This window comes from Pelodiscus sinensis, chromosome 1 (assembly GCF_049634645.1).
Source record: "Pelodiscus sinensis isolate JC-2024 chromosome 1, ASM4963464v1, whole genome shotgun sequence".
Lineage (NCBI taxonomy): Eukaryota > Metazoa > Chordata > Testudines > Trionychidae > Pelodiscus > Pelodiscus sinensis.
In genome coordinates this window covers 241,407,418-241,432,999 of record NC_134711.1, presented here as the reverse complement: position 1 = coordinate 241,432,999, position 25,582 = coordinate 241,407,418, and positions in this window count along the sequence as shown.

The window sequence follows — 25,582 nt, the reverse complement described above, 5'->3', positions numbered from 1 at the left end:
GAACTGTTATGGGCTGGGCTCACTGGCCAAAGTGCATCTCCCATAAGGTAATGCAATCATGTGACTCCCATGATTCACTACTACCTGTCTCGGGCAAATGGAAGACCAAACTGAAATATGAGAAATGTAATGTATCCAAAGATCATGGCCCATAAAGGAGACTATATCTATGCAGCATCTCAACTACAATTCCTGTGACATACTAGGTAGATACAGCTTAATGGTAAAATGAATCAAAGTGTTTTGGAACTCATAATTCTACTATTTTGACTGTCCTGATGGGACAAAAATAAAAGTTGAAATATTGGAATTTCCTGAAGGGTGGATATGCCAATTTTATTTCCACCCTCAGGATTAGTTCAAAACCTACTTGTCTATGAAAAAAGTGCATAATTACTAGAATTATGGCAATAGCAATACTACTCGTTTTTCCTGTAAACCTACAATTCTCATCTGGGCAGGCAATTAACTCTAAGTACCCCTAGAAAATGTGCATACTGGAACTCTTTTATAACACAGTAATCTCTTTACTAAATTCTCCAAAGAAAAATCTTGAGTTGGAATTAAATGACACATTGTGCAAAACTCCTATCATGGATCTTTTGAGAAGTGACTGATAAGCCCACCAAGAAATTAAGGAAGCATGCTCTAGGCTGCTTCCACAAAATAAAGTTTATGCATAGCAGAAAGGGAATTTTGCCAAACATTCTAATATAAAAGTTAGGTTGTTCTTGGTTTTGCTGCTTTCTCTCTGTAATTGCACTCTCTCTCAAGTAATTAAAAGCAATTATTGCAGCACACCACTTCAACGGACAACGTTATAGAAAAGGGAGAAATCTGTGAAGGTCTGTTGTAACTGCACTCCCCTAAGTGATAGTAATGGGGCAAAAGAAAGCAGCTGGTGGCAGCTGCTGTGTCCATGTAAGTAGACTAAAGATTTATGAGGAGGATGAGCTAGGACTCCTCAAATTCTCATTTGGACTGGCAATCAGTATACACCCATATGCCTCTTTGCCATGCTTGCCCTAAGCACTTGAAGCAAAAGTAGCATATGTGCCAAGCTGCCACTGACTTCCCCAGTCATGTAGAGCACACACCCTCTCCAGTGGGACGTGCAAAACATAAAGGCTCTATCTTGGCCCTATCAAAGTTCATTGCAAAACTCTCCTTGACTTCAATGCAACCAGAGTTGTACACAGAATTTGCAAAATCATTCCATATTAACCAACATAGCAATTTGCTGCTTAAGCCTTTTTTCAGTGAGCACATGCTGCTTATAACACCTGCTTTGATAGCTTCATCTATCTTTCAGGCTGCTACCCCGTTAACCACATGCTTCCCCAAATATGTGGATTCACTGAGGATGGACTGCAGATGGAAAGGGAATAGTATGCCTCAAAGCTATGTTACCCCTCTGTGCAGTCCTTCCCCAGTCTCATTTCTGTGTATCTGTCATGTACTTCCTCTATACCAAGCAGCATATGGCACTGAGAGGGATTTTGCCCAGTAAAAAATGCAAATCATTCTTCACCTGAAGCCTGGCAATAAAATGTATGCTGGGTTCAGGATTTTGGATAATGAAGAAGAAATGGTGGTATAATATAATGTTCCAACCCTTTTCTACTTGAAGTGTAAAGAGAACATTAAACTAGCTGTCTTGTTAGAACTCAATGCAAGTACCGAGAAGCCTAATAAATAGCTTATCAGCTTCCTGGTGAAAAGATGTCCTTTTTACATAGATAATAGAGTATGCAAAGAAACACAGTCTGAGAGAGTTTTTACTTAAATACATTTGAACCAAGGCTATAAAATATGTGCTTAAATAGTCTTTTATCAAATTCTGCTCTTAGTTTTATGCAATGTAATTCATGTTGAAATCCATGGGAGTTCTATCCAGGAAAACAAAAGCAAAATTTTGACTTTAAACGGACATAGGCCATTTATGTTATGTGTTTTGCAATCAGATACTTTTGCATAGGATCCGGCAGGTAAACAATATCTATAAATAGAAAAGAGCATTAGGTATCTTCCACTTAGCATGTCCCTGTAGAGAATCAACAGGTATAGTGCTTTGGCCGCGTGACAGGGCATTGCAAGGACAAAACCAAGAAAAGCTGCAGACCTTGGAGGACAATCCGAGAGTCAGCGGAAATGCGCATAATCAAGAGTCCTGAGCCAACAATAACAACATCTGCCCGAGTCAACGACCTTCGAGAATGCTGTGTTAGAGCTGTGAAAAAGCACAGTTTGTGAAAAGCAGGATGTGGACTTTTGGGAAGTTGAGAGGGTATAAAGATAGTTGTAATCTTGCAATAAAACGATTTCGTGCTTGCACCGGCCGGAGTCTGTGCCTTCATACACCACATGTACCCTGCTCTCAAGTGTGGTACAACAATTAAACATAAACAAACATTTGCTGCACATAATTTGCTGGAAATTGCATAGTTCCTAAATTGTCTTATAACAGTATCATTTTATCCACAATAATCCACTTTCCTGGGTTGATCTGCATTGTATGTTTATGGAACTATCTGTATTGTGCTTTGTGTTTCCTGATTTGTATGTGATCTGTTAAAATATCACCGCATGTTCAGTTATGTAAGGGAAAGAAAATAAGGCTTCCTGCCACATCATAAAGGAAAAGAAGAACAATTCACTTGAAGATGTCACCTCTTGCTAACCAAACATTGTCTTAATAAAGTTTTAATTGTCATTTAGTGATATAAATTAGCCTTTGAGAATCTCAAAGAAGTGAAACTTTTTTTTTTTTGGTTGGTTGGTTTTTGTTTTGTTTCATGAATGACTTGAAGAGAGAAAGAAAGGGAATGTTTGAACTGCTGTAGTTCAGAGGGCATTTCAAGTATAAGGGTGCATCTACACACCATTATTATTTTGGAACAGCTGTTATTCCGAAATAACAATGCGAGTGTCTACACAGCAATTCCATCATTTTGAAATAAATTTGAAATAACGGATGGCTTATTCCGACTTCTGTAAACCTCATTCCACGAGGAATAGCACCTATTCTGAACTAGCTATTGCAGAATAGCAGTAGTGTGGATGCGCTACTGCTGATATTTCGAAATTGTTCCTTCTCAGGGCCATTCAAAGTAGCTACTCCCCAATGCCTCCTAGGGCTCTAAATCGAGGTAGCATGTCCACATTAGGGAAGCCACATTAAGGAAGCATTCCCACATTAGGGAAGCTAATCAACGGAACATGTCCACATTAGGGAAGCTTGCCTCGGACTAATTTTGAGGGTTCCCTGTAATGTAGACGTGGTATTTCAAAATAAGCTATTTCGGAGTATTTCTTTCAAAATAGCTTATTTTGAAATAAGCGTGCAGTGTAGACATATCCCTAAGAGACCACAATGGAAGAGAGAGGAGACAAAGATGGGATGATGTAGACTATGCAATGCTGCATAAATGATCAGCACACTGACTAGCATAAATTATATTCCATCAAGTATTTCAAGATACAACAGTTACTTATGAAACCTTCAAAAATATTTTACTTCCCAGGTTACAAGTAACAATTTAAGATCCAGTCATGCAATGAGTGTCATGCAAATAAATGAATCGTGGTCTTGAACAACGTGAGCAACATCCACATTTCACTAATTATATATTGGAAATGGAAAACATGCAGTACATGTTTCCCAGATGAAGGCGAGTAGGAGGGTGATAGATCTATAGGAAAGTCTTTTATTTATGACTGCCACATTGAAATGCGGTAGATTCGTTTTGTTTAATGTTGAGAAGCGAGTGAAGTCCTTAAATAGTGTCACAAACAAAGCAGATGTTGCAGACAAACACATTGCAAAGGTTTGTTAATTTGCTTCATTGGAGGCTTCTTTGAATTCCTACTTGTTACCTGCTGTATTCAGCAAGGTATTTTGTTTAAAGAATGTTCTTCTGCATATGCTAGCAATGTGAGGTTCTATTCCAGAGGTTCTGTAATTCTATTAGCAACAAACTCTCTGACTTGCATATCCATAGGCCAGTATTTAATCTGAACATCTACAGAAATACAAAAGGATTTTTTTTTAAGTATTGGTGACTAATGTTTAAAAAAAATCAGTTGAGGTAAAGCTTTAGTAACCCTACAGCTGCAGATCAAAGAGAATTTCTTTCCTGCAAGTAGCTACAGTGTAATCAGAGAGGAAATCCCAGGCAGGAAGGTTATATGGTATGAAAGGTTATATGATATGATGAGTTAACTGGAGACTTTGATGATCAAGGTTAGAAAAGCCCAAGAATCTCTTTTGAAATTCCTGAAAGATGTGTTTACAAGAGTCCATGAAATCCTGCAAAGGTATGACCAATTGGTTAGAAGAAAACACAGATACTAAAGAGAAAATAAATTTTAATTCAATATTTAAAAAAAATTCAAGCCAAAATAGGTCATAGGCTCAGCATTATAACCCTCCCTGGAACTGAATAATAAAGCAATTCTTTTTTATTAGAACTTGTATTCTTCCTCCCTCCCCACAGACTGAAATGCCTGTTATAGATAAAGGAAGTTAGAGTCATAGAATACCATTCACTTTAATTTCATTACAGGCTTTTCATTATATACAGCCTAAGCAGCTGATGCATATAGTCCTGGTTTTGCAAATGAACAGGAAATTTTTAGGGGAACTAAACAGAATATGCAGAGATGCAGGGGGAATAAAGATGAGGATAAAATACAAGGCTACCCAGAAGGAGACATATTAGCAATTAAGGAATATACAGATTCCTGTTACATTTGTCACATCTTCCTTTCCGTAATCTCTGTGGGGATTTCTGCATCACTGAAAGACAAATTTTCATCAGTAAGACCAGCTAATCTCCTCCAAGGCATAACTGGATGTCAGGAGATCTATCCCCCACTCTTCAGAGTCATTGTTGCCTTGAAGGTATACAAAAAAAGGAAGATAATTTAGTATGCACATAATTTGTCATTGATTTCATTGGGGAATGAAAGTAAACACGGGAGCGCAAGAGGGAAAATGATTTGAAGGATAGTATTTTTAATGTTAAACCCTCTCGTTCCTGATTCAAAAGGAAGGGTCTGTTTAAATTACAGCAGTTGGGTCCTTATAAAAATATATTGCACTGGATTTACCAGTGTGTCTTACATTGGTTATAGCTCCAGTTAATGCAGTGTTCCTATACTGGCCTAAAGCTGGAGTACTGTGCTTGTGAATTGAGCCCAATAAATGTACTTTGTTTGAAGAGTGACCTACCCCTTTAGCAGAGAGATGACCCAACCTGCTGTAGAAGCACTTTCCTGTGGAAGCAGGGACTAAAGCCAGCAACCAGCCTGAAGACAATAGACACCTGCTTGAAAGATCCACTTCAGGTGCACACCAGAGAAGGAAGCAAAGAGAGAGCAGAGCAAAGAGAAGGGAGCAGCTGTGTCCCTACCCCTAAACTGGAGAAGGAGCTAGGGAGAGTTGTCACATCTCTGAAAAAAGTACAGAGGGAAATGGGGAGTGCTTCACCTCGTCTGTTTGGGTGCTTAAATTGCACCCCTCCCTTTGATAGCTGCATACCTGTGTTGGAGATACTCAGCATCCACACTGCCCACCTATCTGAAGCACTAATTTGCACCTCTTGGCAGTAAAAACAGAAAATAGGGTCTCTGTGTCATTCCATCTCCCAGCTCAACCAGGAGATGAATCTGAGAGAGGGTCTGTTGGAATCAGAAGTTCTTTTTTTTTTCTCTCCAAGCTCCTGGTTTCAGGGAGAGAAGAAGTGGGGCATTTACCCAGGTCCCTCTCTTTTGGTCTCTGGCCAACTGCTGTCACAGGCTACTGCTGCTGTTTGGGTAGCAAGAGGATATGCTTTCCAGCAGCACTATCCCCCAACTGCTGCTGTTCATCCCTGCTGCTTGGTGATGCAGTCGGAAATGATGCCAAGTGGAGAAAGCAGAGTTTTTCTGTAGAAAAAGGAAGATGTGATTTCTGGGAGGGACAATTGAAATTAATGTCATATTGGTCTCATAGTCATCCTGAGCCTCAGATTCTTCTTAAAGGATACCCATGAATCTCCACAGAGCTTTAAAAGCATTCCTTTCCTAAAGAAGATGTTTGAATCCAGGCTGGCCTATTTTCTTTCATTAAAAACACTTTGTATATGGTGCATCCTCAAAGGAATTTATACACATTCACTCCTCATCTCATCACCTCACAAGGAGAAAAATATTTGAAAGGCCCTGACTTTGCTTGACCATTAGAGAGGGTGGTGACTGGCCCTTGGAGGCCCTTTGAACTCCCTCTCTGGACTGAATAGCCTAACAGCCCCTCTCCCCCGAGTCTATTTACCGTACAGCCCAGTGACCCCAGTCAATATGCTCTCTCCCTGTGTTCAGGATATTATGGCTCAGTGGCCTCAGTCAGTATGCACACCCCTCTATTCGGGATATTGTGGCCAAGTAACCTCAGTCATTATGCATGCCCCTGTATTCAGGGTCCTGTGGCCCAGCAGCCTCAGTCAATATATCATAGGGAAAGTTCCTCCACATGGGGGTATCTAAGGAGGGAATAGGGGGTCCCAGGCCCTCTCTCTCCACCAGGTCCCAGCCCAAGGCCCTGCTGGCAGTAGCACAGTCCATTGCTCGCTCAGCAGGGAATCTTGCCACAACACGCTGAGCATTCGGGGAGTAATTTCCCACCCTGGGCTACTTCCTACCATATCCTGGCAGATGTCCCCTCTGTCCTCACATGGAGGTCCCATGACTTCTACTTCAGTCCCTCTTGGCCTGGCTGCCACCACCTGGTCCAGCTGTGCTTCCTCCCCTGGAGCTCCTGCAGTGCTTCCCTCCCCTTCAGCAGTTAGCCTTGACTGAGTGGCTCCAGAGGCCTTTATAGCCAATGTCCGGTTGGATCATGCCCAGCAGGGTAGTGGGAATGGGGCCCTCTCAGCCAGCTAGGCCATGGTTAGCTCCACCAGCTCCAGTGCGGGATTGATACATCCCATCACAGGCCCATTTTACAGACACTCCAGGAACTTGCCAGTGACCTTCCACGCTGAGCTCAGGGAAGTCAAAACCAGGGTTATAATGGAGGAATTCCTGAGACTTCCTTTTGCAGTCATCTCATTAGACCATGCTGTCTTCTCTCTGTTGATTTATATTTAAATCAATCAACCCCTTATTTCAGTTTCCCTTCCCTAGGAAGGGAAAATTATACTCTTTGGTAAAGAGTTTAAAGGAGAATAACACAGGAATAGAAGAAAAGAATGAAGTGAGCCATGCAGCACTGGAACACTTCCTGATCCCTCATTCCTCCAGTAAAGACTGCAGAAGCCATTGAAAAAGAGGGATTAACTGGATATATTATGGACAAACAAAAGGAAAATATATAGAACAAGATACACTATTTTGAAGCAGAAACCAAGATCACTCACTTCAAAGTATATTACAGAAGAACTCAGAAGACCCTACGTAATTTCTACAAGAGACACTGGATGACATCTTTCCCATCTTGGATGACTTGTATGTTAATATAGTAGGTTTTTGCTTGTGCTGGGAGGGTTAGACTATGCATCTGTTCGTGGTGTGATTTTGCTGTTTATTTTCTGATTGCTTCAAAGCAAAGTTATCTGAGTGTAGGAATATTCTTGATTCCATACTCCCTATGCAATCACCCAAGGTATGTCTAGACTACATGCCTCTGCCGACCGAGGCATGTAAATAAGACATACTGACATAGTCAATGAAGCGGGGATTTAAATATCCCTTGCTTCATTAAAATAAAAATGGCTGCCGCACTGTGCTGGCTCAGCTGTTTGTTGGCACGAAGAAGCAGTCAAGACAGGGATCAGACGGCAAAGAAAGCCTTTGCTGACCGATCCTGTAAACCTCGTTGCACGAGGTATAAGGGATAAGTTGACAAAGGCTTTCCTTGCCGACCGATCCCCGTCTTGGCTGTTGCTTCGCGAAGACAAACAACTGAGCTGGCACAGTGCAGCAGCCATTTTTATTCTAATGAAGCAAGGGATATTTAAATCCCCGCTTCATTGACTATGTCAGTATGTCTTATTTACATGCCTCGGTCGGCAGAGGCATGTAGTCTAGACATACCCCCAGTTAGGAGCCTGATACAAAACCCTTTAAAGTGAATATAAAGACTCCTGTTAATGTCTGTGGGCTTTATGAGGTCTTAAAGTAAAGCATCAAAATGTGTCTCATCTGTTGGGAATCAGACTCTTTTGGCGTTCCTGAAAATCCTTTGGAAGTGATTTCAAAATTAGTTCTGGTGGCTAGTATGACTTCTACCATCTATGGAAAACCAACAAGACAAGCAGCGCTGCAGCCATGAAACACTTATTTTGTGCTGTGCCAGCTGAATCAGAGATTATAGAGAAAGAGGAGATATTTGTCATTCTGCTGGCAGCGCATAACCTTTCATTTTCCTGCACAGCTCCTTTAATAGCATTTATCAAGGAATTATTTTTCTTTTTTCTTTTTCTTTGGCAGATCTAGAAACTATCACAAACACAAGATGTTGAACATTAAAATCTGCCTGCAGTGCTCACCATATTCTTGAATCAATGTATTAGAATGGTAGTGGTTTTAGTCGTCTCTCTGCCAAGGGCTAGCTTAGTAGCTTTGGTAAAATTGATTACCTTCTCTCTGTGTCTCTAAAATTAAAGTGATAATATTTCCCCAATCCTCACCTTATACAGGGTTTGATATAAGTGTTTTGGAGCTGTAAAATGCTATGGTAGTAATACTAATATTTATTGGCCATTAGTTCCTTTCTACTATGGCTGAAAATGTTTTGGTGAGTGTCACGCTGGCTGGAGCAGTTCATGACTGTTCAGGGCAGACTGTCAAAAACAGGGTGGAAACTCCAATCTGGTTGTAAGTTCTATAGTTAGACTTTACAAATCTAATAAGAAATGTGAAAACCTAGACCACTGTAAGTCTTATCACGGTGTCACAGATTCCCCTTGGGCTCTCCAATCTATCTTGCCACACAGTCAAGCTGGAGCTGGTGATGAATGGTCACTTACACTAAAAGAATCACAAAATATTCAGATTGCTTCCCATCCCAAGAAACAGGTCACTTACCCCATATCAATTTGTTGCTTGGATCTCACACCGAAAACAATGCCTATAACATAGAAATAAAAGAGTAATTAAGGGTATGTCTACTCTACCCCCCTAGTTCGAACTAGGGGGGTAATGTATGCATACCGAACTTGCTAATGAAGCCCGGGATTTGAATTTCCCAGGCTTCATTAGCATAAAGCCGGCTCCGCCATTTTTAAAAGCCGGCTAGTGCGAACCCCGTGCCGCGCGGCTACACGCGGCACGGGCTAGATAGTTCGAACTATGTAGCCATTCCGATCTATCTGTACACCTCGTTCCACGAGGAGTTATCGTAACAACGATGCGCTTTTGCACAAAAGCGCGTCTTCATTGGCGAGATGCTTTTGCACAAAAGCTGAAGCCCAGAACCATTTTGAAGAGGGCAAAAGGGCACCAGCCCTTTCCGGGGGCGAGGGCTGTAGCTCCTTTGACACACGTGCTTAAAGGGATCTCCCCGGACAGCCGTTTCTCTCCTGCTGCGAGCTTTGGGACCTCTTGCAGGGACTGACAGCTGTAGCAGTTTTGGTGGTTGCCCTCTGCCTTTTTAGACACCACCCTTTTGCCTTTTAGTGCCTTTGCCTGTTTTTTTTTCATTTTCCTTGTTTTGTCTGCCTTGGAGCCAGGGGTGGCCTTGTGCCTTCTCTGGCCCCTTCCGTCCATTTTGGAGTGCCTGCAGCTGGTGCTCCAGCCTGCTGCCCTCCTGTTCCAGGACCTGGAGGCGCAGATCACTTTGGACTCCCTCACCACGGAGGCCATGGCGTCCCTGTGGCATCTCTGCCCCAGCGTGGAGAGGCCACTGTGGAGACCGGACACCAGTACGGACTGGTGGGACTGGCCAGTCCTGGGGCAATGGGACAACCAGCAATGGCTCCGGAAATTCTGCATTCGAAAGCGGATGTTCCTGGAGCTGTGTGCCTGGCTCGCCCCTGCGCTCCAGAGAACCACCACCCGGCTGCGGGCAACCATCCCCGTCAACAAGAGGATCACCATTGCAGTCTGGAAGCTGGCCACCCCAGACAGCTACCGATCGGTGGCACACCAGTTCAGGGTGGGCAGATCCACTGTCGGTGTCATCGTGATGGAGGTAAGTCCCAGGGCCACTGGGGTGGGGGGAGGGTGCTGCACTCCATGCCCAGGGGCAGCCAAGACTCCAGGTTGGGTTACCCAGGGGTTTGGGCTGTCCCTCCCTTGCACAGGCCTGCTGGTGGGGGAGGGGGGAGCCGTGGGGCAAGGGGGCCCTGGTGTGTGTGTGTGTGTGCATGAGCACAGAGGGCATCACGGGGCGGGGTCCCAAGGGAGCGCACACTCACCCTGCCTTATGTGATGTGTTCCCCTGTGTTTCTCTGCACCCTTCTGCAGGTCATCCACGTCATCAACGACGTCCTGCTCCCGAGAGTCATCCGCCTCCATGATGTGGACGCTACGGTGGCCGGCTTTGCTGCCCTCGGGTTCCCCAACTGCGGGGGAGCCCTAGATGCAACCCACATCTCCGTCCGGGCCCTGGAGCATCGAGTGACCCATTTTATGAACAGGAAGGGGTACTGCTCTATCGTACTCCAGGCCCTCGTGGACCACCGTGGCCGCTTCCTGGACGTTTATGTGAGCTGGTCCGGCAGGGCACACAACTCCCGCATACTACGCAACTCCGGCCTGTTTCACAGGCTGGAGGCAGGCACTGGCGGGAGTTTACTGTTGGGGACGTACCTATGTGCATCTGTGTCGTGGGGGAAGCAGCCTACCCCCTGCTGTCCTGGCTAATGTGGCCCTACACGGGGCAGCAGACCAGAACTGGGCCCGGTTCAAGGACCACCTCAACTGGGCCCGCAACTAAGTGGAGTGTGCCTTTGGCCGCTTGAAAGCCCGGTTCTGTTGTTTGCTCACCCGTCTCGAGATGGGTGAGCGGAATGTCACGGAAGTAGTGGCTGCGTGCTGCGTGCTCCACAATCTTGTGAAGCAGAGGGGGAGGCCTTCCTCCCCGCATGGATGGCAGGCGAGGGCCAGGCCTATAAACAGCCCGACACAGCTGCCATCCGCCAGGCGCACCAGGATGGGGTGCGCATCCAAGAGGCCCTGACGGACATGTTCACACAGGCCCCATAGTAGGGTCGCCTCGGTCTCCCTTTACAACTCCCTCCCATTCCCTCCTCTTTCCCCTCCCCTCCCAATAAACCACAAACACAGTTTTTTCTTGAACACAAACACTTGTATTTTTTATTTACGATGGGGAGAGGGGAGATCTAGGATGGGAGGGGGAGGAGACCTTGAACGGGGAGGGGAAGGAGCTATTCCTGGAAGGGGTGGCCCCTGCGACTGCTCCTGCGGGAGCAGACCTGAACATGGGGGGCAGGCTGCATTGGGGCAGGCAGCACGGGGAGATGGGCAGGAGGGGCAGGACCAGGAGCAGGAGGGGCAGGAGCAGGAGGGGCAGGGACAGGAACTGGAGGGGCCATTACAGGAGGGGGCCTGGGCAGTGCTAGGAGAGGGATGGCGGGTGCATGGGGCAAGGCTATGCTATAATGGATGGCATGGCCAATGTTTGCAGTGAGGGTGACTATTGAATCCCCCATGCAGATGCACTGGGCCTGGAAGGAGCCCTAGGCCTCCTGGCACCACTGCAGGTCTGCCTCCATGCGCCTAGTGATGGCTGCCTCGATGCGCTCGATGGCCTGCACATGGCGCCAAAGGAGCTGGTCCTGGTGGCGGAGCCGCCACCGTGGTGGTTGGGCGGCGGGGGGTGCTGCTGCAGGGCTAGAGGGTCCCCGGCTTCTGCTTGGTCCCGCTGCAGGGATCAGAAGAAAGGACGGGTCAGTCAGGCAGCCCGGCCACTGTCCCCACACCTCATGCCCTCCACCCCTGAGCCCAGGTGACCCCACAGTAGTGTGGCTTGGGCCCACTCGGTTACCCCTCTCCCCCTCCCCGTGTTGTATGTTTGCATACAGGACCGCCCTTGGAGTATGGTCCTCCTCCATGTATTGCACGTGCTGCATATTGCCTAATGCTACACAGCCTGTGCAGCTCACGTGGCCTGAGTGACGTGCTCTCCCCCTCCCGCCTCCGGGTGTCTGGCTCCCCCTCCCTCCGCCCTTGTGAGTACAAAGTGCAACACTCAACAAAGTGCGGCCTCCAAGGACGCACGGGACATGTTGGGGCTGCTGGAGGGGGCCTGCAAGGTGGCAGTGTTGGCCTCGTCCTCCAACCCACTGCTGCTGTCCCCTTCCCCCACCTCAGAGGTCCTGGTGATGGGAGGGCGCATGCAGGTGTCCACAGAGACGTTCGGTCCCTGAGGTGCTCGCTGGCCCAGGATGGCGTGGAGCTGTCGGTAGTCGGGGCAGGTGTCGACTCCTGCCCCCTGGCCCTCGCTGGCCCAGACATAGCCCAGGCACAGTTCTTTCACTTTAGCCCGGACTTGCTCCAGGGTCTGGGCTGGATGTCCCTGCTGGGTGAGCATCTGGGCCATGCGGTGAAATATGTCCGCGTTCCAGCACCGGGAGCAGGTGCTGTGCAGGGCCTCCTCCTCCTGCCAGAGGTCCAGGAGTGCCTCCAGCTCCCCCAAGGACCAGGATAGGGCCGTTCTTTTTCGGCCTCTTGGGGCCTCCTGTGCTGGGGGTGCAGGTGCTTGATCCCCCGCTGGAGCTGCCATCGTGGTCTGGGTGATGTTGTGGACAACAGGGGCCGTGCGGCAGAGCTGTGGCCAGAGGTCCCAGAAAGGCTTCTGCCTCGTGGCCTCAGCAGTCTGGTCTGCCTTTAAGGGGTCTCGGGTTACCAGGAAGTCAGGAGCTGGCTTGCAGCTACAGAGCATCCGAACGGCCACTCAGGCTTTTTCCCGTTTAGCCTGCTTTTCCGCAAAACTTCTTAGCTGCCTGTTTACACTGGCCCTCTTGCACAAAATCATTTCCGCTAGAGAGCTTTTTCCTGAATGGGAGCATCAAAGCATTTGCACAAGAAGCACTGATTTCGGACAGTAGAACGTCAGTGCTCTTGCACAAAATCAAGTGGCCAGTGTAGACAAGCGGCAAGTTTTTGCGCAAAAGCGGCTGCTTCTGCGCAAAATCTTGCCAGTCTAGACACACCAGTGTTTCTTAAACTGTGTTCCTTTTTTTTGCTTGCTCAATCAATCACTTTACCCAACTCTTTTTTTCCCCTCAATAACTTTCCCCCCAGCCCTCCCCCCCTTTTTTTTGCTCAACAAAAAAAATTATTGTTTGGTGTTCCTCAGTCTTAACAAGTTTAAGAAACACTGGTCTATAAGGTACCACAGGAGTTCTCATTGTTTATGTAAATTCAGACTAACATGGCTACCCCTCTGATACTTGTCACCATGCAAGGAACTGTTAATAGTTGAATCAACAGGGAGAGACAGATTTTGAGACAGGTAACCCAAGGAACCATCAAGGGTGCCAGGTTTGGGGGGTTCTGGGCTTGGAGTGCTGTTTTTATTGTGGAAGACAAAAGTTTCAATAAGCTTGTAGAAACCTTTTTTTATTTGCTTATACATGACCTGAATAAATATAGATTTATAGGTCCCAGTGTGTAAGTTTATCATTTTTATGACAGGGATAAATCGAACGTGCAGATTGTACATTCAATTTATGAAATGGGCCACAAATGTAATAAAATAAGTTATTGAAAAATGTAACAAATGGAGGGGAGATGAAGATGTTCCTTGTTTGGGGAGACAATTGATACAGGACCAGTGCTGTCTGGAGTGAAATCCTGGAGTTATTGAAGTCCAATGAGAATTCTGCTCTTCCTTTCTGGGGTGCAGAACTTCAGGCCAGTTCTCCTGACTCCTACTTTCCTCTTCCATGCTGCCTCCTAACGTTAATATTATTGTGTCTATTTGAGGAAAAATAGGTGCACTGGTACTATCAAAATATCCCATCTGACTTCCTTCAATGAGTTGCCTCTTAATTCCCTTTTCACTTTTTATTGGACAAAATATTGAAATACTATACTTTTTTACATTTACTTACTTTTGTCTGTACTCTCACTCTTTACTCTTTTTTCCAGTTTACAAAACACTTGGAAAGGCTGTGTGACAGGGAAGCAATTTTACTGAATTCATGTATAGGCAAAAATGAAAGACTGAAAAAAATGCTAAACTGCTTCCCTTTAAAAAAAACTGGATTTACAAAACATAAAACATTATCAAAGAGTACTCTTTGTAGCATCTCCAGCATTTGAATACCACATTATCTTTACCCATTGTTAATACTTAAAAGATTTGTTGTAGATTGGAAGACATGGATTCTGTTTGTAAGCTGACAAAGTCTGTTCTACATTTTGCTACCAACTACGTGATCAGGTAACTGAAGAGAATTCTGATGCACTTGGCAGCTGTACTATGTTTACAAATAAGGGCCCTGGTGGAACTTATCTGTTTTATGCAGCATCTTTTCCTTTGACAGCTGAAGGCTTGATGCTAGAGAGATTGTCTGAATGGTTATAAATGCTTTTAATGTAAAATCTAATATGCCAAAATGCATATTAATATAGCTGCCCGGTATATATCTTTTGTAAGTAGAATTTCTGTCTGATATTTGAACACTTGAAGGAATTTCATTTAAAGATTAAAAAAATTACTGATTGGGAAAAAGGTGAATTTACCTTTTTTTGGAGGTATAACAAATAATAATCTGTAAGAACTTGGATATTATGCTAACTATAGATGTATCCATGTTGGAATGAACTGGGTAAGTAACCCTAGTTCAAGAAAACTAGGCAGGTATTCCAGTTACAAAAAAGTTCAGTACTTGCTGTGGTTTTAACCTTTTTTAGTGGGGAAAATTATGTCTCTATACACTTTCTTAATTTCTGCAGACTTCGCTAATGTGAAGTTTATCAAGTTGTTGGCATAGAATGCTCCTTCACAGAAGCCAAGAAACTTCAGGAAAAAACGATCATGTCATAGAATCATAGAAATATAGGTTTGAAAGAGAACTCAGGAGGTCATGGAGTCCAAGCCCTTGCTCAAAGTAGAACCAATCCCAACTAAATCATCCAGGGCTCTGTCAAACCTGGACTTAAACACCTGTTTTAAGATTCCACCACCTCCCTAGGTAACACATAAACTTGCTACAACTGCATTTTGTTTAGGGAGAACAAGGCAAGTAACATTAGTGACAGACAGTTTAGGAAGCTGCAGTTTAGGCACAGAACAGGTATAACAGTTATCATCTCCACAAGTTGCTTCATCTTTTTCCCTCCATTTTTGTGGGTCAAAATATAATTGAATGCTGTGCTTTTATTCGCCAAGGGGCTTCTCTCGCCAAGATGTGGTATGGTAAGAGACTGATGAGATATGGACTGTGGTCCCCTAAGACTAGTTTTAGACTTACCAAACTCCTGTCAGATAGCAACAATTTTTAATCATTACCAGCCTGGGCATGGATGAAAAGTTTCATGTGTATAACTGTGAGAAGCTCTCTAAGCTTGTCTCACATAAGTTTCAGCAATGATTTCTCATGAGATCATTTCACACTTGTGCCTTAGATTGTCACATGAAGGCCTTTCAAAATCTTTTTGTGTCTCTCTTCATCCTCATTCCTTTCTCTCTAAATATCAGCAGCTAATCCTTCTAATCCTCTCCTTATCTATCTGTACTATTTCTCTTTATCTTCTGAAACAAAGTTCTTTCCCTCTGTACGTTTAATTAGCTTCCAGTTTATCTACTTAATCGTGTCTCAGCTTTTCATCTCCATTCTAGTCCTTCCACTTCCCTTCTATTTTACATCAGTGCATTCTGTTCCACCTACTTTCATATAAATTCCCATGACAAAAATACATGTTAGCCAGCAAAAAATACTTCAGTGGGAAGAAATAGAAATACCGGCAGATATGAGATGATTTCACTGCAAGCAGTCTGTATTTTTCGCTATCATCACTTTATTGGATATGTCTTCACTCTATGTCTCCCATTTTAATAGTTAGGAAGATAAAAGGTCAGTTCGTGATTACAAAGAGATCTCAGCAAATACAAACAAAAATGCTTGCTGCTTGATCTTGCCAGATATTAAGTTAGGCAGGAGGAATGCACTAGAACAAAGATTATGCACTGAACATATGAAATTGCGTCGAACATTTATTTTCAAATCCTTTTTTGTCACAGACTTTTGTGACTTGTAATCCTAGGTTAGCTTTTGTTTTTACTTATGTCTTAATGAGGCTGTTGAAAAGCATCTAAGCACTAACTGTCTCACACTCTATAACTTATCTCTAGTCAAAATAATGTTGCACCAGTCCATGGCTACATCTACAGTGCAGGCTTCTTGTGCAAGAAGCTTTTTGCGCAAGAGATTTTGCACAAAAACTTCTTGCTCAAGAGCATAGCCACACCTTAAAGCACATTGTGAAAGCAATGTGCTTTTGGCAAGAGAGTGTCCACACTGCATGTACGCTCTTGCGCAAGAAAGCTCTGATGGCCATTCACAGAATGGTCATCAGAGCACCTGTGCTTTTTCCCATAGAGGTTTCTTTCACAAGAAACCTCTACGGAGCGTCTACACTTGCCTTTTTGTGCAAGAACTCTTGTGCAAAAAGGAGTTATACCTCATAAAAGGAGGTTTTCTTACACTGGAAAAAGCCCTCTGTTCTGCCGTTTTACTGCTGATTTATTTGTGCTAAAGCATATTTGAAGTGTGGACACACTGCAGGTTTTTGCACAAAAACCTTGCAGTTTAGACATAGCCTATGAGATTATTTAAATCTTCTGCTTTATACGACTTTTCATTAGAACATTGCATTACATGTGCATTATTCTGTAGAAAGGCCTTAAAAGACATAGCTTTGTTCCCATTTATGGTGCTTATGCTGCCAGCTCCCATGGAAGGTGGAGGACTGATGGAAGCAGTTACATGTCTTCTAATATAGGACTTAATACACTGCTGCTATTCTTCCAATCAATGAGGCAAGGAGAAATCCACCAGGCTAACAAAGAGGCCAGTGGATTTCAAGAAACATTGGATTGAAATGGATCTTCTCTTTCGACTCACAGTAGGTCTACTGAGGCATAGTGAGGATAGAGGATTAAATCTTCAATGGTCTCTTTGTCACATTATCAGAGAGAACGCTCAGAGAACAGAAAAGTACTCAATTTTAAATGTTTTAAAATAAGTTCCACGATTGCCAACATTTCATGTATTGAAAATGGCTTTGTAACACCAAAATTTTGCCATTGACTTATGCAAGACCATATGAAGTAATTACCCTTGGGTGTGCCTAGACTACATGGCTCTGTCGACGGAGCCATGTAAAGTAGTTTACTTGACATAGTCAATGAAGCGGGGATTTAAATAATCCTTGCTTCATTAAAATAAAAATGGCCGCCGCGCTGTGCCGACAATCAGCTGATCCGGCACAGCGCGGCAGTCTAGATGCGGCATGGTCGACAAGGGAAGCCTTTGTCGACCACTCCTGTAAACTTCCGTTGACGGAGCCATGTAGTGTAGACACACCTCTTGTAACAAATTATAGCAAGTCTTAAATGAAGTTTTCATTCAAGACCCAATCAATGTAAAAAATACCAGCGCTGCCATGTTCCCTGCACAGTTACAGTTAAATACAATAGTCATGTATTGTATTTAACTGTAACAGTGACAATCATTTCAATATATCAAAAAACTAGAGCTTACTACATCTGCTACTTTTTTCATACCTTCTTTCCCTTTCTGGCTTCACTCCATACAAAATAAATTATGTGCTTTTTTCCCCACTGTTTTTTCTTTCTTTCTTTCTTGACTGATATAAAATGTGCAGGCCTATGCTATCCAGGGGAAATTTTCACATGAGAAGTCCACCCCCTCCAGTTGCTGGGTCAGGGGAGGGTTCTGTGATTCCTGACACAGTACTTTGAGTTGCTTAGATGCTTCCTCTTCCATAAAATTTCAAATCTCACCCAAACTGCTTTGGTTGATGGAAGGAAGAAGGAGCAGTCTCTTTCTCTCCCCCCTCCTGCTGTTAAAGTAGCTGGTTGATTTCTGCTCCTTTATCTCAGTTAGTCTTCTGACTGCCCCATGGGGGTAGGAAGTTCTGGTGATACTCTGGTATATTCTCTCTCTTTTCCCTACCCCAATCTTTCAATTTTAGACCTCCCTCTCTAGTAAATAACTCCAATGTCTTCCTCTCTTCTTTGCCAGGCAGGGGCAGAACAAAATTAACCAGCTTGTTTCCTGTTTCACTGCTGCCCACTGGATTCTGAAAAGCTGCAGTTTTCATGTTGCTGCAGTTCAGTTGTCTGTCAGCAGGTATGTCTACACTGGCAAATAAATGATATAATTTATGTCCTTCAGAGGACCGCGCCTCCCAAAACAAAAGTTTTGCTGTGGCAAGTGTGATTAGTGTGTTGTGGGCAGGAGCATTCTCCTGCTAACACTGCGCATACCGCTCCTTGGGATGGAGGTATTTTGTTGGCAAAAGAGCTGATTAACAGCAGCTACGCTGCCCAACTTTTAGCGGCATGCATGTTGCCACCGATCCCAGGCGTTAGAATCCTGCTGGGCCCACTGACAGAGGGGGGAGGGAGCAGTTTCCCCAGGACCCAGTGATTCTAAAAGACCCAGGGTCTTTGCCTGCTGCTGCTGCTGTAGCAGCACCCAGTGCCCTGAACTATTTAAATTTCCACTAGAGTATGCTCCAAGTGGCTGTAGGGGTTGGGGGGCAGGAAGGGGGGCAGCATGGTGTGCTCTGGGCATTGCTGAGGGCAGTCTGTCCTAGCTCTGCCCTTCTGGGGAGCACTGAGCCGGCCTCCCCTCCCCTCGGCCTTGCCCAGGGGTCCACCATGGCCATCAGCTCCCCTGCACTGGAAGCTCCTCCTAGCCATGCGGGTCAGCAGATACCAATTTCAATTTAAGGATATCTATGTCCATTGTTAGAAATTTGTATCTGTGCAGGGCTCTACTAATAGAGTCTGAGTCCAGCTATAGGGAACCCAAAACTGCCACACTCAATTCCAGAAACTGCGGGTGCAAAGTGCTGATTGTGCATCAGCTTAACAGTAGCGAAATGACCCACACACAGCTTATTCCTGCCACCCACCACGTCTCTATATCTCTCTTAAAGAGATCTCTCCCTATTAGGCCTGTGGGTTACACAAGCAACAGAAAGTTGCATGAACTTAAGAGACCTTTTCAGCAGGCCACACATTAAAAAGTATTTCACTATTAAGTACTTTCTTTCAGTACAAGACAGGGCAAAAAACAAAATGTAATTGACAGGGTTTAATGAGGATATTGTGTAAATGTATGTATAATGTACATAAAAGTTATTTCACTTTGCTCTTCATTTAAATTTACTCTATTATTAAATAGAGACTAGCTAAATGAAAATATTTTACATATGTTTATAGATTTGTAAAAACACCGGACATTTTAGATTCTGACATCCCATGTTAACATATTTTCATAGTATTACCATTGCTAAAATGAATGGCAATCCTATTTGCAGCAGCTTTGGCTAAAAACAGTGATCATGTTAGCTCAGGCTTTATGAATAATGTATAAGGCTGTATTCAACTTAGTCACTCGTCATGCATTTGGTTAAAAGCACAACACAAAAGACTATACTGGGCATTAAACAGCAATATCTCATTTTAGTGGCTGTATCGTTAATTGAGAGCAGTTGAAGACTGAAGAATGCAAAGCCTTCCCATTAGTGTGACTGTCTTTTGTTTCACCTTCCCATTCGTGTGACTTTTAAGAAGTGTTCTCGTTCTTAGATGGAGGCCAGTCTGGAAAATTTTTCTATTTTTATTTTAATCTTTTAGGCTTTTGATACATTCTTACTAGGGCATGGAAAAATCAATTATATCTTTTTATCTGGATGTTTTTACCAAGTTATACTCATGTGGGTAGACAGCTGGAGCTAATTAACAATAGAAAGCATTTTTCACTTTTATAATAAGATGAGACCATATTCACAAATGAAAGATTTAGTAGCTTTTACAAATTAAGAGATTTTTAATGGAAATAATGTATGGGTCAAGTTATGATTTTAGTTTGAAGAAAGTTATTCAGAAAATAAGACAGACTGTTAAAACCTCTATTTAAACAGAGGCAAACTCATAACTTTGATCTTCTATATAAAGCCAAACTGAACATATTATTCTTGTAAAGAAGAGTACCAGTTTACTGCACCAAAATTAAAACACAAAATGAAAACCATAAAAACCTACTATCATACAGTTTTGTTTTGGACCATGACTAATAAATAGAGCTGGGAGTTTGAGATTTCAGTGTCTTTATTGGTCCCAGATCAGGATAAAAAGTCAATAAGATAAAATATTTTCATAAACTGATAACCTGAAAAAAATCAGGTAGCTTAAAATATTTTGTTTTGCTAATTTGAAATATGCTAGTTAAGTTTTAGCATAAATTAAAATTTCAAAACAAAAAAGGCATTTTTAACCAAAAATGAAACTGTTTTTAAGAAGTCAGAAAGTCCCAAATTGATAATTTCAAAACTTTTTTCAAAAAAGTTTCATATTGGGAGACTTTCAGAACAGCCCTTTTCCCATGAACAGATTAAGTCTCATTTCTGCATTTTTTTGAAAAAAGACTGGAAAATTTCTGACAAACCAGATAACAAATACAGTAGTGCTGCATATGAAAAATTCAATCAGACACTCTTCTAAACAGTGTTTTATTTAAACAAAAGCTTCTAGCCTCCATGCTTGCAACAGTTATAGTCAGCTTAAGTCTAGGAGATTAACTGATGCTACCTTCATACCAGGGCAGGTAAAGGAGTCTGCCTTAGCTTTGCTGCACCAGCAACCAGATTTTTAATGGCTCAATCAGTGCTGCTGATTGGAGCCACCAAGGTCTCTTTTTGACCAAGTGTGCCAGTGGTAAACTGGACACCTAGCCACCATGTGTCAGAGCCCTTCCCAATCCCAAAGCATTTACAATCTCAAGAGACAAGAGTGAATAAGAAGTGTGATTATCCTCATATTACACAAAGGGCATTGATGCATTGAGAAATGTAAACGATTTACCCAATGTTGTGCAGAGAATTTTGTAGAGCTGGGAAATGAATCTGGTGAGTACTAATCCAGAGCCTTAATTGCAAAACAGTACTTCCTTGGAAAGGATTTGGTAATGGACTATAAAAGGACTCTAGGAATCTGCATAACAATTTTTAACCTGTTGGATCCTGAGTTGCATTTGTATGCCCACATAGCAGCAGTGGTCATTAATCACCATTTTTTGTCATCCACACCTGGCTAGGTTGTGGCAACTTAATTTTTCAGGTGCAGACCTTTACAGACTGATTGCAGGCTTGTCACCTCTCCATCTGAATGCAATACTCTGTATCTGGGTACACCTAGACTCTGCTTAGAAGTTGAGCTATGTCAAAGTGCAGCTCTGTGCTTATGAACAAAGTATCCCAGGAAACATGTTGTACCTGTAATGCCTTCCAGTTAATTCCTGGTACTAATCAAGCTCGCTATATAGTTCTGTGTGGTTTGGGCTTTGTATACATTCTGAATGGAGGCTTCTTGGCTCTGGTGCTTGTTCAGTTTTGCTCGAGCAGAATGCATGTTTGATCTTTCAGGAACGCTGAAATGCTTGTTTCTCCTCCCATGGTTTTCTTGAGAGAGAATGAGAGTGTAAAGAAGGAAGGGGTTGATCTTCAGTGCTGGTGGTCTGGTAGTTTTTATAAGTTAACATGGCTGTCAATTTCAATAGTTTTGTGGGTATATTTTTATAATGAATATACATCTGGAACTTAGAAGCCCTTTATTCTCTATTTCTTTTGATTTATACCACACTCACACCAAGTCACATAGGTGAATTTGAAATTTTTCCCTCTAGCCTCATATCTGGGGTAAACTTGTTCTTGAGTAAAGGACCCTGTTCTGACAGGAGAACAGCTTAGACCCCCTTCCTTCTTTTAGTCTACACAACTTATCGTTCTCACTAGTACAGATGTGGCAGTGATTAGTTATATGACTGATCAAGTTACAGACTCACAAAGCATTATGTGATCCATGCTAAATCGTCTTTTGAAATGGAAGACCTACTTTGACCCCCTTCCTTCCTGACTCTGATTGGCAAGGCTGGGGATACTCATCAAAAGCTGAGAGGAAGAAAACTGAATTATGGAAAGCTTAGAGAATAGTGGGGACAGAGTTCCAGCCTGAGCAGGAGGAGGACAGAATATTGTGTGGAGCAAGGAAACCCAGAGTACCAAGGAGTCTGGAATGAGGGGAGCAGGAGAAATATCTGGGAACTACGGGGCAGGAAAAAAATAGTAGAAATGTATTGGGGGAAGAGGGAGACAGGTAAGCATGTGGGGGTAACTTGCTTAACTTAGCACACAGATTGGAAGCTGCAATTGCTTGACCAACAGTGTGCAATGGAGTGTAAATTCCAATAACACACACAGGCTCTGCAGCTTATTTTAAATCTTCCTCAGCTTTTGATATTTTTATATGAAATGCACTGACCCACATTAGACTATTATAAAACAAATCAATCCTGCCCTGACATCAGTCCACTAATTCTCTAAAAATGGCCTGCGCATAACAAGTGAAACTACATTATCCAGCAGAGCTGCAAATTTAGTTGAATGTCATGCTGTGACTTGCTCTTTTCTGAAAATCTCATTTCTAGGGCGACTGGTTCATTTTTAGTCTTTCCATTGGTTCAACTTTCAGGGGGAAGAGATCAAGCTATTAGCAGCCTTTTCCTGCACACTGTGCTAATCGAAAGTCTATTGATAGTTAAGCCACTATGTTCCAGTAATGAAGCCCGTGTTCTCAGTCAGGCAAACACCACTGTTTAAAAAGTTTAAATTAGTACATCTCCTAATTATAATCAGTGCTTTCCTTCCATTATTTGAAGTTTCAAAACTCAAATAGTAAGGCCTATGGATGTCTTCTGACTTGTTTTATTATAATCTGTAAGCTGATTTCTCTATTCAGAAACTCAGACTAGGATAAAGTTTCAGTGTAGTGCTGACGTTCCATGGGATGTCACAGTCTGAAGCACCTGAAATGTGGCTTGCCAGATGGCTGTTATTTGCTTACTAAACTTGTTTTTTAATCTTAACTGAACAATCTTTACTCCTTCAGATCCACAGTCAAAGACATGCTTAAAAACTTCAACATTACACTGCTCCTCTACTGAAGTGTAGCTGTCTGTGAGTCAGCGACATTACTGCTAACCAAAATATTTCAAAAAAGCAAGAAAGGCATAGCTTGGGGGGAGAATTTTCATTTTATGGCCAGCTCTAACTCCACATGTGTGAAAACTGCAAGGTAATACTGTATTAGAGTTTCAGATTCAAATAAAACCCCCCTTGTCATAGGAAGAACAAGTTTTGCTTTCCAGTCTTCCATGAATATTGCCAATCTCTCACACTCCTTTCCTTCATAGCCATTGCCATTTTCAGGCCCCACTTCTATTCTCCAGGTCACAAAATTTCACTGGATCTTTCCTTTTTCTGCCTGAGAGTTTTTCCCCACAACCTGATCTCCACCTCTCCTCCATACTTCACTCTACCTGCTTCCCAGTTTGCAGCCGTGTAAGACAAAGCCCTTCCCACTTCTAAGCACATTCTCTCCTCTGCTTTCTGTTGGCTGCTGTTGAGTGAATTCTTCCAGCCCAAGTGCATCACAACCATGATAAATACATGACCATGGAGAGACAGACACTCAACAGACTCCTTCCCAGCAGCTCCCAGACATCTCTCTCTTCCCCTCTGGCACTCTAGCACATGCTTTGTCTTGACATGACATTTCTCACAACATTTAAATGTCACCTGCCCCCAATTCTTCAGTATATTGTGCTTTGCATTGCTTGGCTGTCACTCCTGACCCAAGAGGTTTGTCCTCAATGGATCTAATTTGTTAAGCACTTTGGGATGGAAGATGTTATCATTATTAGTGTTCGGATATTTGATTTCCTCATTTGAGTTAGAGATGTTAATTTTAGTTTAATCAGACTAGTTGATGGAACTTCCATTGACTAGTTGATTAGTCGATAAGTGGGGGAGCCACAGCTGGGCTAGCTCCTGGCCCGGGAGCTAACCCCGCTGCAGCTCCACCTTTTGAAAGCCTCCACCCGACAGGCTTTTAAAAGGCTGAAGCGCAGAGCTTAGGGATAATGGTAACATAACAAATGGGACTAAGGATATGGAGGTAGATATTACCATATCTGAGGTAAAAGCCAAACTTGAACAGCTTAATGGGAGTAAATCGGGGGGGCCCAGATAATCTTCATCCAAGAATATTAAAGGAACTGGCACATGAAATTGCAAGTCTATTAGCAATTTTTTTTAATAAATCTCTAAACTCAGGGTTTGTACCATTTGACTGGAGAATTGCTAATATAGTTCCTATTTTTAAGAAAGGAAAAAAAAGCGACCCAGGTAACTATAGGCCTGTTAGTTTGACATCTGTAGTATGCAAGATCTTGGAAAACATTTTGAAGGAGAAAGTAGTTAGAGACATTGAGGCTAATGGCAATTGGGACAAATTACAACATGGTTTTACAAAAGGTAGATCATGCCAAACCAACCTGATCTCCTTTTTTGAGAAAGTAACAGATTTTTTAGATAAAGGAAATGCAGTGGATCTAATCTACCTCGACTTTAGTAAGGCATTTGATATAGTACCACATGGGGAATTATTGGTTAAATTGGAAAAGATAGGGATTAATATGAAAGTTGAGAGGTGGACAAGCAACTGGTTAAAGGGGAGACTACAGTGGGTCATACTGAAAGGTGAACTGTCAGGTTGGAGGAAGGTTACTAGCGGAGTTCCTCAGGGATCAGTTTTAGGGCCAATTTTATTTAATCTTTTTATTGCTGACCTTGGCACCAAAAGTGGAAGTGTCCTGATAAAATTTGCGGATGACACAAAGTTGGGAGGTATTGCCAATTCAGAAAAGGATTGGGATATCATACAGGAAGATCTGGATGACCTTGTAAATTGGAGTGATAGCAATAGGATGAAATTTAATAGTGAGAAGTGTAATGTTATGCATTTAGGGATTAATAACAAGAATTTTAGTTATAAGCTGGGGACACATCAGTTGGAAGTAACGGAGGAGGAGAAGGACTTCAGAGTCCTGGTTGATTATAGGATGACTATGAGCTGCCATTGTGACATGGCTGTGAAAAAGGCTAATACGGTCTTGGGATGTATTAGGCGAGGTATTTCCAGTAGGGATAAGGAGGTGTTAGTGCCATTATACAAGGCATTGGTGAGACCCCATTTGGAATACTGTGTGCAGTTCTGGTCTCCCATGTTTAAGAAGGATGAATTCAAACTGGAACAGGTACAAAGAAGGGTCACTAGGATGATCCGAGGAATGGAAAACCTGTCTTATGAAAGGAGACTCAAGGAGCTTGGCTTGTTTACCTAAACCAAAAGAAGGCTGAGGGGAGACATGATTGCACTCCTTAAATATATTAGAGAGAGAAATACCAGGGAAGGAAAGGAATTATTTAAGCTTAATACCAATGTGGACACAAGAACAAATGGATATAAGCTGGC